The sequence below is a fragment of the Sceloporus undulatus genome, chromosome 2 (assembly GCF_019175285.1).
Source record: "Sceloporus undulatus isolate JIND9_A2432 ecotype Alabama chromosome 2, SceUnd_v1.1, whole genome shotgun sequence".
Lineage (NCBI taxonomy): Eukaryota > Metazoa > Chordata > Lepidosauria > Squamata > Phrynosomatidae > Sceloporus > Sceloporus undulatus.
The window spans coordinates 322,100,861-322,115,323 of record NC_056523.1 but is presented as its reverse complement, the minus strand read 5'-3'; positions in this window follow the sequence as shown (position 1 = coordinate 322,115,323).

The following is a 14,463-nucleotide window of genomic DNA, read 5'->3' as shown; positions in this document are numbered from 1 at the left end:
AATAATTATGCAAAGGTACAGAAATTGGTGTGCTATATAAGGGTTGATGCCTTTAGCCAAACGGCCTAAATTACATCATTATTGTTCTATAATCTGAGAACTTGTGTAAATGGGCAAATTCCCTCTAGGCTCTGTGACTTATTTACATGACGCAGAGCCAAAACCCAAAACCCCAGGTTCAGACTGTATTGATGACACCTGCACCCAAATTGGGGCTTCCTCTCCATAACCTGCATTTAAATAATTTACCTTTTGTGTAGGTTTTTAGCTCTGTCTGCAGTGACAGCAGGGGCTGCCTTTTCACTAGCAGTTCCTGCAAGCTTTCCAGCACCACCGTTGTGGGTGCGAGATGCTCTGAGGTCAGAACAAGGTGCCTAACCTCGCTAGCATGGCTGGGCACTTCATTCTAACCCAGCTGTGGCACCAGGTGATGAATGGGCACCGTGTGGGAAGGCAACTGCCCATTTGCTGCAGAAACTGAAAACCCACAGCAAAAGAGAGCAGGTAAGTGAGAAATCTGGGGCCAGAATATTGTGGGGGCAACCTGGAGTATTCTGGAAAGTTAGACCCACCCTGATTTGGAAATGTTTTACCTTCAAAAAGCTAGCTAGAAATCTGTTAGATAAAAATAAAATACAAGTCTGAATGGGTATTGTGAATCAGGGTGATAGCAGGACAATTAACTTGCACGTGTGTTTTGTGCATGCTTTGGAAGCTCATGCAGGTGTAACTTGTTTCTTCTCACAGGCTTTCCATGCATTCAGAAAGTTCTCCACTTATCAGTCAACCACATCACTCATTACTGGGCAACAATAACTTCAGGGCAACAACAAGCTCATGGAATTTCTACAGTACTCACTTGCTTGTCAGATGGGCCTTTGGGGTGATGCCAAATTCACCAAAGAGAGTAACGAAGACATTGGCATCGGTCCCTGCTCCCCGGATATCTCCAGTCACTGTCACCACTTCATAGACTGTAGACACAAAGGAATGAAAGATATGAAACTAGAAGGAAAAGTGGCCCTTACTATCTTAGGATCTGTCCAAACTCTTGCAAAAAAAGTGAGCTCTCTTACAACAGAAAGCTTCATTTAATTACTGGTTGGGGCTTCCTAGAGAATTATGTTCAAGGAAGCTGGGTAGACAATTTGGCCAATATATATTCAGATTTCATAGTGCTATAGACAATCATAGACATCTTGTTCACCATTTGCTCTGGAAGAGGGCATGTCTTCTTTTTAAAAGATACAATATTTCAAAATTAAATTGCTATTATAGTGTAAAGGTCCTGTGGTTCCACCACCCATCCATCAAAAAGTCCTTCAATCAAAACTAGACAACAACGTATTGTTTTTAAAGTTTCGCATATTGTTTTCAAAGGGACTTGACAGATTGCCTCAAAAGGCATCTGTTTTTGTTTTTGAGAGAGGCTGCAGCAGCCAAACCATGCGGCCTCCCTCCGCACCAAAAACAACCCGCTAAAAGCAGGTTCTTTTTGGTGTGTGCAGCAGATGCCATGAGTGCACCATGAGTGCGCACTGTCACATGTCGATGCTGCTGTGCTGTGCTTGTGTCATGATGGCAGCCCCTGTGTGGACGGGAGGCTGCCATGATGGTGGTGCCATTACATAAAAGGGTTTGGGAGTGTGCGGTTGCTCTGCTCTCCTGAACCCTAGTTTTGGCCCAGGGCACCTCAAAGCGCCTGTCTGTACCAGGCCAAATTTTTTTTTTTATTGTGAGCTTTTTGTTGTTGCTGTTGATGTTTTGAGGTTTCATTTTGTTTTGTTTTCTGCTGAGCTGTATCCTGGGTTGTTGTTTTTTTTTTAACCTCTAGGGAAGAATAAAATATTTCTGTTTGCACTGGAAATTGTGTCTATATGTTCCAGGAAAGAAAAATGTAATGTGGATGTATAAAAAAACACACATAAGAACTTTAGCAACAAAAAGAGCAACCTTCATCCGTTCCCACCCCCATAAGCAATCTGGAGCAATCAGATTAAAATGAATTTTATTGTCAAGATTAACTATAAGATTCCTTTAATACATGTCTGACTTCTAAAAAAGAGAAAGCCTGGAATTCCTTCTTTGACCTGAAAGTGACTATCTTAGGCCAGATACTAGATGCTAAGTACCAGGTTTAATTGCCTGGTAGGGCTAAGAAAGAATCTTGCTTGAAACTCTGGAAAGCTGCTGCCAGTCAGTGTCAACAATAATGGTCTCTCTGGTGCATTACAGACCGCCCAGAAGGGGCTGTCTGCCGCCGCCTTCATTTGCAGCACGGAGGAGCCCCAGCGTCCAAACCGCGAGGCTCCTCCACGCTGCAAATAAGAAGCGCCAAAATGGCATTTCTCTTTGTGGCGCGGATATGATGCTGCGAGGCGCCAATGGCGCCTCGCAGCGTCATATGTGCTGTGTGATGTGCGGACGCAGCACGTCTGCTACATAAATAGGGCGGCCCCCATGTGGAATGGGCGCCGCCATTTTGTATGGACTCGGTCCGTATTAGGGTTAGGGGCGTCCGGAAGTGACGCCCCTTTCCAATCCTAATACGGACCCAGTCTGTACTTTATGCCCGTTTGTAATGGTCCTCTGATTCAGTACAAAGCATCTACTTATGACCAGAGCTTGAAGTAATGAGTTACAAGTAACATTATCCATAACTAGTTATTTCTTGGGTAACAAGGGTGGAGCAAAGTTACATTTTAGAAGCAACATAATAAACAAGAGCAAAAAGACTTTTTTGGTATAATGAGTAACAGTTTCCAGGTATTTTCAAACGTTTCTTTTTCAGCATTTTTTGTGACATTTCAACAGGAAGTTATTACATTTTTTGACATTCTTTTATAAATCCTAAGATTTTTTCCCTCCTTAAAAACTAAGAAAATAACAGGACAGTAATGAGTGGTTGAACAAGTAAGACAAGTTAATTGTTTTCATCATCATAACAAGTAAAAGGAACAGGTTACTTCTGAAACTCTGTAATGAGTAATGGGAAGGATTTATTTTGAAAAAGTGCTTTCTAAACTCTGCCTATGACCCATTGCAGGAGTCATCTTAAAAATTAAGCTCAAAACTGCATGCAAGCCAGGCACTAGATCCCAACATCCATCTGCAGCTTTGGCAAGGCATCCTTGGAAGAAGTTATGAGAATCTACACTGGTTTATGGGCATCCCTAAGAAGCCATTGCTCCTGCTTGTCCATTCACTCTGGCCATGGCTCATTAGCAGCACACAGCCTAAATCTGAAGAGTGAGAACCCCAATTTCAAGACTTCTTTTGGACTTTAAGAAGCAATCACCAGCTCAATCTGACACTGCATTGTGCTGTGATCAAAGAAGTTGGCACAATCTCTGACTTGACCAGCCATGTTTTGTAATTGGCTGGCAAACTATATTTAGTGGATGTTCAAACAACTATATGCAGAAGAGAGTGACTGGAACCCTGTTGGGATCTTATGTTTTCAAAAGTGAATTTAGGTTTGTTGGAATTAGAATTGGGCAGCTCCATAACATCTGTATGCAGTAGAGGACTGCTGTTCCAGTTACAGTACCCTACATGGCTTGGGACCAGAATACTTAAGGGAACGCCTTCTTCCATACTGTCTGTCCCACACTCTAAGGTCCTCAGGGAAGAATTTACTTCAGCCAATAAAATCTAGGCTAACTTCAGTCACCCAGAGGGCCTTTTCTATCACTGCTCTCAAGCTATGGAATGACCTGCTGAAGGAGATCAGCAACCTTTTTACTCTTACAGCCTTTAAGAAGGCTCTTAAGATGGATCTCTTCGGCAGACCTTCCCTATCTAGTTCCTCTCCCCGTTTACTGTGACTTATGTCACTCTGTCCACCAATTCTTCTCTTAAATTTAATGAGAAGAATTAAATTAAAATTAATTAAAATTAAATTCTTGCCTCAAGAAGAAGGGCCCTCCCTCTGTCCCAACTGTCATCATTAGACTGGGAGGGAGTGAAAAAGACAGGCCCAGTTCCATCAGGTTTAACTGTGAATTCTGTAACTCATGTCTCTCTCTCTTTTATTTTATTGTATTTTATTTATTTATTTATTGTATTTTATTTTATTGTAATCTCTGTATTTTTATTGCTGTAACCTGCCCGGATTCCTTGTGATTGGGCAGGCTATAAATAAATAAATAAATAAATAAATAAATTATTGTTGTTGTTGTTGTTGTTATTATTATTATTATTATTATTATTATTATTATTATTATTACTGTGTAGCAGAGTTGGGAAAGGGACTAATGTGCAATGCAACTAATGCACAACAGGATGCTCATCATAATGGTCTTGATGCACATTGGGCACCAATGCTCACTGGGCACTCTTACCAGTGTTCAGTTATGTATCTCTGAAATTCATTAAAGGCATTTCTTAGTGCCCCTGCTACATAGCTAGGTAAATATAAAGTTACTTTGGCCCAGTACAGACCACTGCTTTGGGTGGCCTGGGGCCAATTTTAGGGTTCCAGAACTCACAGCATCTGCATGCTCTGGAACTCTAACACATATGGGCAGCACCATCTTTATGTGGCACTGTCCAAACGTGGCATGGGTGCATGATGCAAGCACGATGTCACGGCCGCACCTCTAGGCACCGTGCTTGTGTCTTGGACGTGTCACAGTGCGCCAATGGCACACTGATGATATTGTTCTCACACACCAAAAAGAACTTGGTTTTTCTGGGTTCTTTTTGGTCCAGAGGGATGCCACACCATTTGGCTCCTGCGATGTCCCTTTAGAGGGAAACAGGCCACCGTCAGGCTGCCCTTTTGGAGTGGTCTATCCTGGGCTTGTGTAACTCTTTTACATACAGTAGTTTTGGTACTTAAGATGGTTTGAGCTGTTTGACAGTGGAAGATGCTGCCTTGGAGAGTGGTGGAATCTCCTTCTATGGAGGCTTTTAAACAGAGCCTGGATGGCCATCTGTCGGGGATGCTTAGATTGTGTACTCCTGCATGGCAGGGGGTTGGACTGGATAACCTTTAAGGTCTGAACGAGACTACATCTGACCAATTAAATATTGCAGTCTTGACAGAAAGCTTTCTACTTACTTTGGATAGGGCTTCTGAAATTGTAGGAAGTCCGCTTAAAAAAAAAACATGAATGGCAGGCAACTCTAGTTGTTCTCTGCTTGTCATTTAGCTTTAGCACAAAGAGCTAACATTCTGCCTCCTACATCCTCAGACCAAAATAGCGCTGTGTACCAGGAGGTACAGATAGGTTAGCCATTGTCTAGATTTCTTAATGCTTGATTGGCCAGCTACTGCAAAGTCCAAAATTATTTCTGAGTCAGCCTCTGAAGAGTGCCTTCTGAGTCATTTGGTGTCATAGCCAAGAGCAAAACCTCCATCTCCCTTTCAGATGCTGCGGAAATACAAACGTCTCAGTTTCATCAAAGCAGTGGCAGGCTTTCGTTCAGAAATGGGCAGATATTGTGATCTAATCTGAATTTTTATTTCAGGGAAGAGAGGCAATATTTGGTTCAAATGCAAGCTTTCTCTTCTTCCTGTATCTGTCAGTTCTACCATTGGTGATCTCTTTATATACCAATGTTGGGGAACCATTTGCTTTCCAGATGTTTTATAATTCAACTAAATGAGCATCTGGACACAGGCTAGGAAGTGCTGGAACACAACAGGAGTGCCCATGAGCACCAGAAGTAGCTAATGTGCATTGCAACACCCTGCATGCACATCTTCACAATTCACTAACAGAGTTTCATTGCATTTCTCCAACATCAGTATGGATTTTCAAAGTTATGAAATGTAGACAGTGATGTAGAATGTGGGATGAGGATGATGATGATGATGATGATGATGATGATGATGATGATGATGATATCGACAACGACAATAAGCTGGAGATGGGTGAAAGGCTTCATTAAAAAGGTGCTATTTTATGTAGCAACTGAGCAATATGTGTATTGACACATTTCTTGCCATCTCCATAAGGATCTTTTAAATCACCGTGTGCAAGTTAGTTTCACACAGTATGCTGCATACCTTCAGTCATCTAATACTCAATGACTGACCAATCTGCTCAATTCAAAGCAAATGGCCATTTCCAGAAAATTTTAGAAACAAAATAGAAGGTAATCCAATTAAAACCATACTTTACTTATTAGATCTACCCAAACAGAATGTGTGAATTAGCACTCACCTTTACTTCCCTTGTTATCAAATTACAGCCTGTTTTAAAAGTGATATGAATATATTCTCTTCCAAATATTCTCACTGCCTGTGATGTTCCAAAAAGGTAACAGAACATTGTCACTGAATGTCTTTGGGCATTTTAAGTCACTAGAATACAAATTAGAGGCTCTAAAGCTTCATGTTCAAGGAATAAGTTGCATGATGTGTCTTGACAGACCCAATGAAGTTGAACAAAACTGCACCCCACGGGCAGGATAGTGACTTCCATAGTCCAGAGTTATTTCCATTTTTGAATTGACAAGAATAGAAAACACCATTAAATCTTAACACCCAAGAAGCCAAGAGGACCAAACCTGGGAAAGTATAGATTATAGTGGGCCTTTGGTATCCACTGCAGTTCGGTTCAAGGACCCTCTGTGGAAACCAAAATATGTGGATGCTCAAGAGCCATTAAATACAAAGGCATAGCAAAAAGGTGCGTCTTGTATAAAATGGCAAAATCAAAAATTGCTTATGGGAATTTTTTTTAAAATATTTTCAAGCCATGGATAGTTGAATCCATGGATAGAGACTCTGTAGATATGTGGACTGGGCACCTTTTGATTTTGATGAATAGGTGTGATAAATGAGAATCCCTCCATTTATCTTAGCCTTCTCCCCAGATAACAAAGGCTTAAATGTGGGAGGAGGTACAATTACATTTTAATGAGGTTTTACATTACAGGTTAGAAGCAACTTGAAAGCACACAACATGAGATGGCAACTGTCCAATGTGATGGGCAGTTGGGGAGCAATGCGAACCTTCGAGATTGTTCTGAAGACCTAAAAGAAGCAATGAGGCTTCAGTCTGTCTGTCTGCCTGCCTTTCTATCTGGCTCTGGCCTGGTAGATCATGAGGGGCTTCTAATCAGCAGGGCTACAAATCCCATCTGATGTAAGAGTAAGATTAGGGGAAATGTACCAGTCAAGGGCATCAGGTCTTGAATTTATTTTCCTAGTCTGGCTGAATTTACTTGGTTCTGTAACTTGCACTTTCTGCCCGTGCCTGGAGAGCAAGTTGGTCCTTCATATAGTTATATCCTATATATCAGGGGTAGGCAACCTGCGGCCCGCGGGCCGGATGCGGCCCGGCAAGGCCTTGGGACCGGCCCCAGCCCGGTCCTGCCGCCGATTGCAGCCGGAGCCTTTGGCCTCTTGCGTGATGGCGTGGGACCTTTGGCCTATCAGGAGGAGGCGGGCAAGGGGGGCAAGCAGCGGGCAAGGGGGGGCAAGCGGCGGGCAAGGGGGCAATTGTCTATAGAAGCCTCAGAAACATGCATTTATATTAACATTTTTTAAAAAAATCAGCAAATTTTTTCGCGTGTCCTCCATTTTTTTAAAAAAAGTGTCCTCCATTTGAAAATGTTATCCTACATTTGTCCCAGTTTATTTATTTATTTAATTTTTTTAAAAAAACTATTTAATTATTTATTTATTGGCTTCGGCCCCCCAGTTGTCTGAGGGACAGCAACCCGGCCCCCGGCTCAAAAAGGTTGCCTACCTCTGCTATATATCCTATATATATTCCTCTCTTTTGCAATCCTTTCCATGCCTGAGCTTGGACCAATTCCCCCCTAAGGTTAGCAAGTGAAATACCAGTAGAATTCCCCAGCAACATCCTGATGCATTGTTAAGGTGTGGTAAACTTAAGGTGTGAAATATTTTTGTTAAAAATTTGGATTACATTTGCCATGTTTTACCAAAGCAGTACCTACAGAGTTAAGAACTCTTTGATAGTGAGATGGACTCATGAGAGTGCTTTAGGTATGCATTTCTGCATGCAAGGATTTAACTAGATGGCCCTTAAGGCTCTTTCTTATGAGCTGGGAGGCCTCATCCTCCATTCTGATCAATGTTTGATGCAAGGTATGGGAATTCTTTGACTATTTTGATTCACTCGCTATCTAGGTTGAATTTAAGCTGATCATGTGTTATCACACACCTCAGTTCTCAGGCCGGAGGTATCACAGCCCAATCTTAGCCAGATCCATCCCCAATCTGACCTAATCTTGTCCTTTGCAAAGAACAAAGATGGGATTAGGACAGATCAGGGACAGATGTCTCCGGTCTGAAGACAGAGGTGCACGATAACACATGATCTGCAAAAAAAATTCTCAAATTTTCAGTCTGTTCTGAGACCTAGCGGAAGCCTGTGCAATAGTTTCCTTAGATTTAACATGGTCTGAAGGAGTCTAAAAGTCCAGATCAAGTGTGAGCAATTTATGACCTGCCATATGTTGTTCGGCTGCATTGTCCATCATCTTTTATCCATTGGCTATGTCAATTGGCACAGGTGGACATTATAAATTAGAAACATCTGATTGTCCACTAGTATTCTACTGTCTGCATTGATGGAGAGCTTGGAAAGGTTACTTTTTCAGACTACAAGTACCCAATCATCCTGGGTGCCATGGTGACTGTTAGAGAAATTGTCGTCCAACTTTTCCAAGTGCTGATCATGCCACACAGCCCTGCAAATCTGAGTTATATTTTCAGCTACTATCCTCTTTTTAGCATCTTACATGTTATGTACACAAGTGGATTGCAAATTGTGTCAGTGCAAGAGATACCCAATGAACTTTGGACCTTCATCCTGTGTGGGCCATTTATGCATTGCACAGACATCTTCATACACCCAGTCACTCATTGTTAACCTCCTTGTAAACTCCTTGGGGCAGTGACCTGACCATTTGTTCTTTGTAAAACACTGAGCACACCAATGGCAGAATGTAAATAGTAACAGACCCTGCAGTATTTCACAGATGAAAACTGGGACACATGCGGCCAAGAAACGTCAGTGTGAAGTTGTGATAATAAATGATATTAAAGAGGAAGAACACATAAGCTAGGATTCAGCAGTTTGCTTTTGCCTGAGCCTACTGGGTAGGACAAGCTTTTGTCCTCTCCTCCCAGTTAACTGAGTACAAACTATTTTTGTACTTTGAACTGTCTGCAGCAATTGAAGTAAGCTGTTGACAAAAGGGAAACGTGGCAGTTAGAGAGTGAAATTGGGACATTTTAAAGACGGCTGAAAAACTGGGATGACAGAGGATTAAGCAGGACTGTTGCTGTACATCAGGACAGTTGGAGGGTAACAACAAGGGCTGCACATGCCCCTACCTACCCCATATTTCTTCTCTTTCCTCCCAATTATATCAGCAGACCATTGCTCTTTCAACTGTACCACCCCTAGTTATCCCTTAAATTTTAGACACTGGTTTTAAGACTTAAAAGAACTCTAGTAGCTATTCTAGAACAGAACTCTATTACAAAGTTCCACCATGCTCCCATCTTGCTCCCTATCAAAGCTCATTTCAAAAGTAAAGAATACACACACACACACACACACACACATATATGATATACAATTCCCCTAATCCCTTAGGCAACATGGCTGATGGCCAAGAGATTTAAAAGATATAGACCAAATAAATGCCTTTTCCAAGATCTATGAAGCTGTACTTCAGTTTTACTCTCATAGTCCTCAGTTGTTGTTATTATTTTTCTTCCGCTTTTTGCCAAGCAGCTTACAGTTTTAAAGAACAGTACATTTAAAAATGTACAAAAGTGATGCATCAAAATAGAATTCAGTTATTACAATATTAAAATAGATTACTCATTAAAAGAAGAAAATACAGTTTAAAAGATAAAAGTGTTTAAAACAGTGCACTTTAAAACAATACAACACCCCAGCCTTCTCTTTAAAAACGTAAATTTTTATCCCATCTTTTTTGCAGCTATTATTTTAATAGTTAGATTCTTAAAAGAATTAAAAGAACATCTTCTCTGTCATTCTCTCTCTCTCTCTCTCTCTCTCTCTCTCTCTCACACACACACACACACACACACACACACACACTCCAGTCTGTCCTCACAACAATCCTGTGAGATCAAGCAACCCAGTGAACTCCATGCCTGAGTCAGGATGTGAACAGTGGTCTCCATCCCACATTCAGTCCAGTTACCACACCACTTCTACCTGTTGCTTTCGAAATAAGACATTATTAGAAGTGTTTTGAGCAGTAGTTCAGAAAAGTAACTTACTCAGCCCTCCACACTCACCTTTTTTCTTGTTGTACTCGTCTTCAGTTTCAGGGGAAGATTCTGACTGGTAAGCCCGAAGTTCCTGTTCATACATCTCTGCGAAATTCTCGTCATCCTTTCTCTTTTTCTTCTTGTCTTTGCTCTTGGACTTCTTACCTTTTTTCTTTTTCTTCTTTTTCTTCTTCTTCTTTTTCTTTCGCTCATAGTCATCATCTTCTTCGTCACTCTCACTCCACTCTTTCTTCTTTTTCTTCTTCTTCTTATTTCTCTCTTCACTGCTCCCACCTTCTTCATCTGATGAAGCCCTCTTCTTCAATTTCTTCTTTTCATACACTTCTTCTTCCTCCTCTTCCTCTTCCTCTTCCTCCTCCTCCTCTTCCTCTATTTCCTCATCATCTTCTTCCTCTGATGATGATCTACTCATCATCTTCCTCCACTTCTCATTTACTCTTCCTCCTCTCTTTCATGCTATTATTCAATTCTTCTCAGCAATTTTTTCTTCTGAGTTCTTTTGACTGCAGCAGATCCTCTATTTGATGCTTCTTAGTTTCCTTCCTTCCCTTCTGCTTTCTGAATATTCTTGCTTACTACTAATTTCTCCACATCTGTGTCTGTCTCTTCTTTGATGGCTATGTTGTAGCTTGTCTTTCCTCCTTTGATAAAAAATCCCATTAATCGAAAGTATCCTTGTCTGCCTTCTTCCTTTAATACGATTCCTCCTGCCTCCCCTTGATTTGGTCAAAACCTCTTTTCCTTTCACATCTTCCGTTTTCCCTTTCCATCGAGCTGTCTTCTTTTTCGGGCCCATTACTTATTCATTGACTTGAGCAGAGCCCTTCCTTCTTCTTCTACACATTTTTTATTCCAAAGAGCTTTGCTGTGCCTAGATTAAATCATGCAAAGAGGCTACTGTGTCACACCTGGCCAATGGAAGCAAGGATCCTTTCAGAATGTAGGTGAGGTGGGAGAACTTCATGAAATGCTATCTTGGCCTTTGCACAGAGGTAGACTTCAGCAGTGGGCAAACCTTATGCTGCTTTTTTCTCAGAGTACAATCTATGGCTTCCGAAAGCTCAGATAGGGGAAAACCTACCTGCTGTTCCTTCGATCAGGTGACCACAAGACAGACAGCGAGATGAAAAGAGAGAGACCTGTCCAGCTACCTTATCTGGCTGGTCTGCAGTTGCCTCTCCATTATTCATGGCCTTTAGGATTGCTTTACAGCAAAGAACCTCAAACTTTGTCACAGAGAGACTCCCGAAGTCAGAAGAAGAAGAAAGTTTTGAGTTCCCTCTTGCAATCCCATCAGCAGCCTGTGGTCCAAGTACCAGCGGATCCCATTTCCTATCATGGTACATGAGGCACCTCTCTGATTCAGACTATGGGCCACTGGGGACTCCTCCCATACTAAGTGCCCCTATATCATTTTTTAAGAGGCCTTTCGCACAACAAATGTATAGCAATATGATTCCACTTTAACTGCCATGGCTGCACTCTATGGAATTCTGGGATTTGTAGTCTGGAGAAGCACTTCTCTCTTCCCTAGAAATCTAAATATCTGTCCCTAAACTGCAACTCGCAGGGTTCCACCACATGGAACCATGGTAGTTAAAGCGGACTCATAGCACGATAATTGTCTAGTGTGAGTTGGGAAATATTTTCCTCCCTGAAGGTTCATGTGTCCCAGTTAGGATTGCCAGGGGTCCTTCTTATAAGCAATGTCTCTTAATCTTGTCCCTTTCAGGCCTGGCAGATGTCCCTTATTATGAGGGATGTCTCCTCTTTGAGAGCTGAAAAGTTTTTCCTTTTATATAGACTAAAAAAAGATCTCCCAAATCCCATATTTTTTGGTGCAGACCATTTATAAAGATAAAAATGTGTACATTGTATAAATTATGAATGTGGACAACACTTTAACCTGTTATTTAGGTTGTTTATAGCTACTTCCTGTCTATCAACCCTGCAGGTCAAAAATTTCAACTTAATTTTATTGATGTTTTGAAAACCTGACAACACTAGTCCTGATGTTTTATCTTGCTTGTCCTTTCCCAAAGGCTCAAAGAATAACTTTAAAACACCTCCCTTATACACAAGCAGGAGTTACATCAGTTTGAGGAATCTGCAGCCTTCCAGATGTGGAGACTATAATTCCCATCATCCCTGATGCTGATGAGGACTGAAGTCCATCAACATTCTGTGATCCTCATGTTCCCAATCCTGCTATGACATAAAAAAAAAAAGCATTCCTGGATTGTATCATCTCAGATAGGAGAGAAGGATAGAGTAGCTTTTGTCATTGTGGTGTGCCTTCAAGTTGTTACTGATTTACAGGAGCCATTCAGACTACAAAAATAAACTCGTTTGGAACCAGTTTATTTCCATTATGTTCACACTCTCCCCAACCACAATCGATACAGTTTACAGGGGGCTGGCTGAAAAGCCAACGTAAACCAGTACATTTGGCTCCGGACCCCTTAGTGGTTCTTTTAAAAAGAGGGGCAGTGATCCACATCTTCCGTAGTGTGACCACGCTACCGAGTGCATTTGGACTGAGCTGCATCGTTCCCAGAAATGGAGGTGCCTCTATTTTAAAACAATACAGTAGCAAAGGTGAAGAACAAAAGGGTTAAAATGGCATGGAGATATTTGATTGTGGTAAACGTAATGAGAACACCAAATTGATTCTGAATTGGTTCTTGATCAGCACAGAGATACAAATCTCTTTGTTAAAAAAAAAAGTGTGAATGACCCGTTGGTGACTCTAAGGTGACCTTATCATGGGGGTTTCGTGGCATGAATTGTTCAGAGGAGGTTTGCCATTGCCTTCCCCTGGGGCTGAGAGTATATGACTTGCCCAAGGTCATCCCATGGGTTTAATGGCCGAGCAGGAAACTGAACCCTCGTCTCCAGAGTCACAGTCCAACACTCAAACCACTATGCCATGCTAGCTCAACTGAATAGCATACAAGATTATTGTAAATGTTCACTAAAAAAGAATCCTTCCACCAAGTGGCTGCCAGAGAAGACGGTGTTCACTAAGCTTTCCTTAAGACATGCTAGTAATTATATATAGTAATTATGTGGTATTTTGCAACATTTAAAAACATTCAAAGACTTAACTGTGACTGGGGGGGGGGGGACCAGCCACTCAGGATCTTAACCTCACATTCAACCTTGTGTTCACTGCATGACCTTGGATAAAGTTGCTACCAATTAGTCATAGCACTCTATCTGCAAAATGTAATTAATAATTGAAATAAATATCTGCTGCTGCCTTGTTGTTATTGTGTGCCTTCAAATCATTTCCAACTTATGGCAACCCTAAAGCAAACCTATCATGGGGCTTTCTGAATAAGATTTATTCAGGATTTATTTTTAGCAAGATTTGCCTTCTTCTGAGGTTGAGAGAGTGTGATTTGCCCAATTCACCCAAAAGGCCCTCTCTTTAAAGATTCAATAATGAAACCAGCCTATAATTATGCAGATCCTTTGGGTCTTTCCTGTCTTTAGGAATAATAACTATGTTTGCATTGCCTCAAGAGTCTGGCCTTTCTCCTTTCAGCATGACATTTAATGTTTTTTTGTATCAGCAACAGGTCCTGGAACTTTCCCTGATTTACATTTATGAACTGCACCAAATATCTCTGCCATAGTGATAGGGAAGAATTTTTCCCCCGTTCTTCTGATAATTTGGGAATGTCTTATTTATCCAGATATTTTCTCATTTTTTTCTGATTTGTTTCTTGTAACAGCTTTTTCATTAAACAAATTTGCATAATCACTGTGCAAAGGATTCTTTTTTTAATAGATTCATGATCTGTATGAATTTTGTCTCCTCTTTTAATCTCCAAAATCATTTTCTTCTCTCTTTTTTTCTTTTTTTATGTGCCAACCATTTCCCAAGTTTATTTGCATGCCCAAGATATTTCTGTTGCCAATTCTTTTCTTCTTTTTTTAATCTATATTTCCATAGTAAACACTGAATCCACTTGCTTTTGAAGTAATTTAATTTCATTTTTATGCTCTCATGTGAAGCTTGTGTCTCTTAACTCTTCTTCTTTTTCAAAAAAAAAATGTTTTCTCTTTCATCCCTGCCACATAAACCTTTCAATATGGCAGGACCAAGAGAAGGGTCTTCCCTGAAGCCCTCAAACATGGGGCAGAGTTGTATGGAAGAATATGCTTCTGCAAATAGCTTGGACCTAAGTCATACA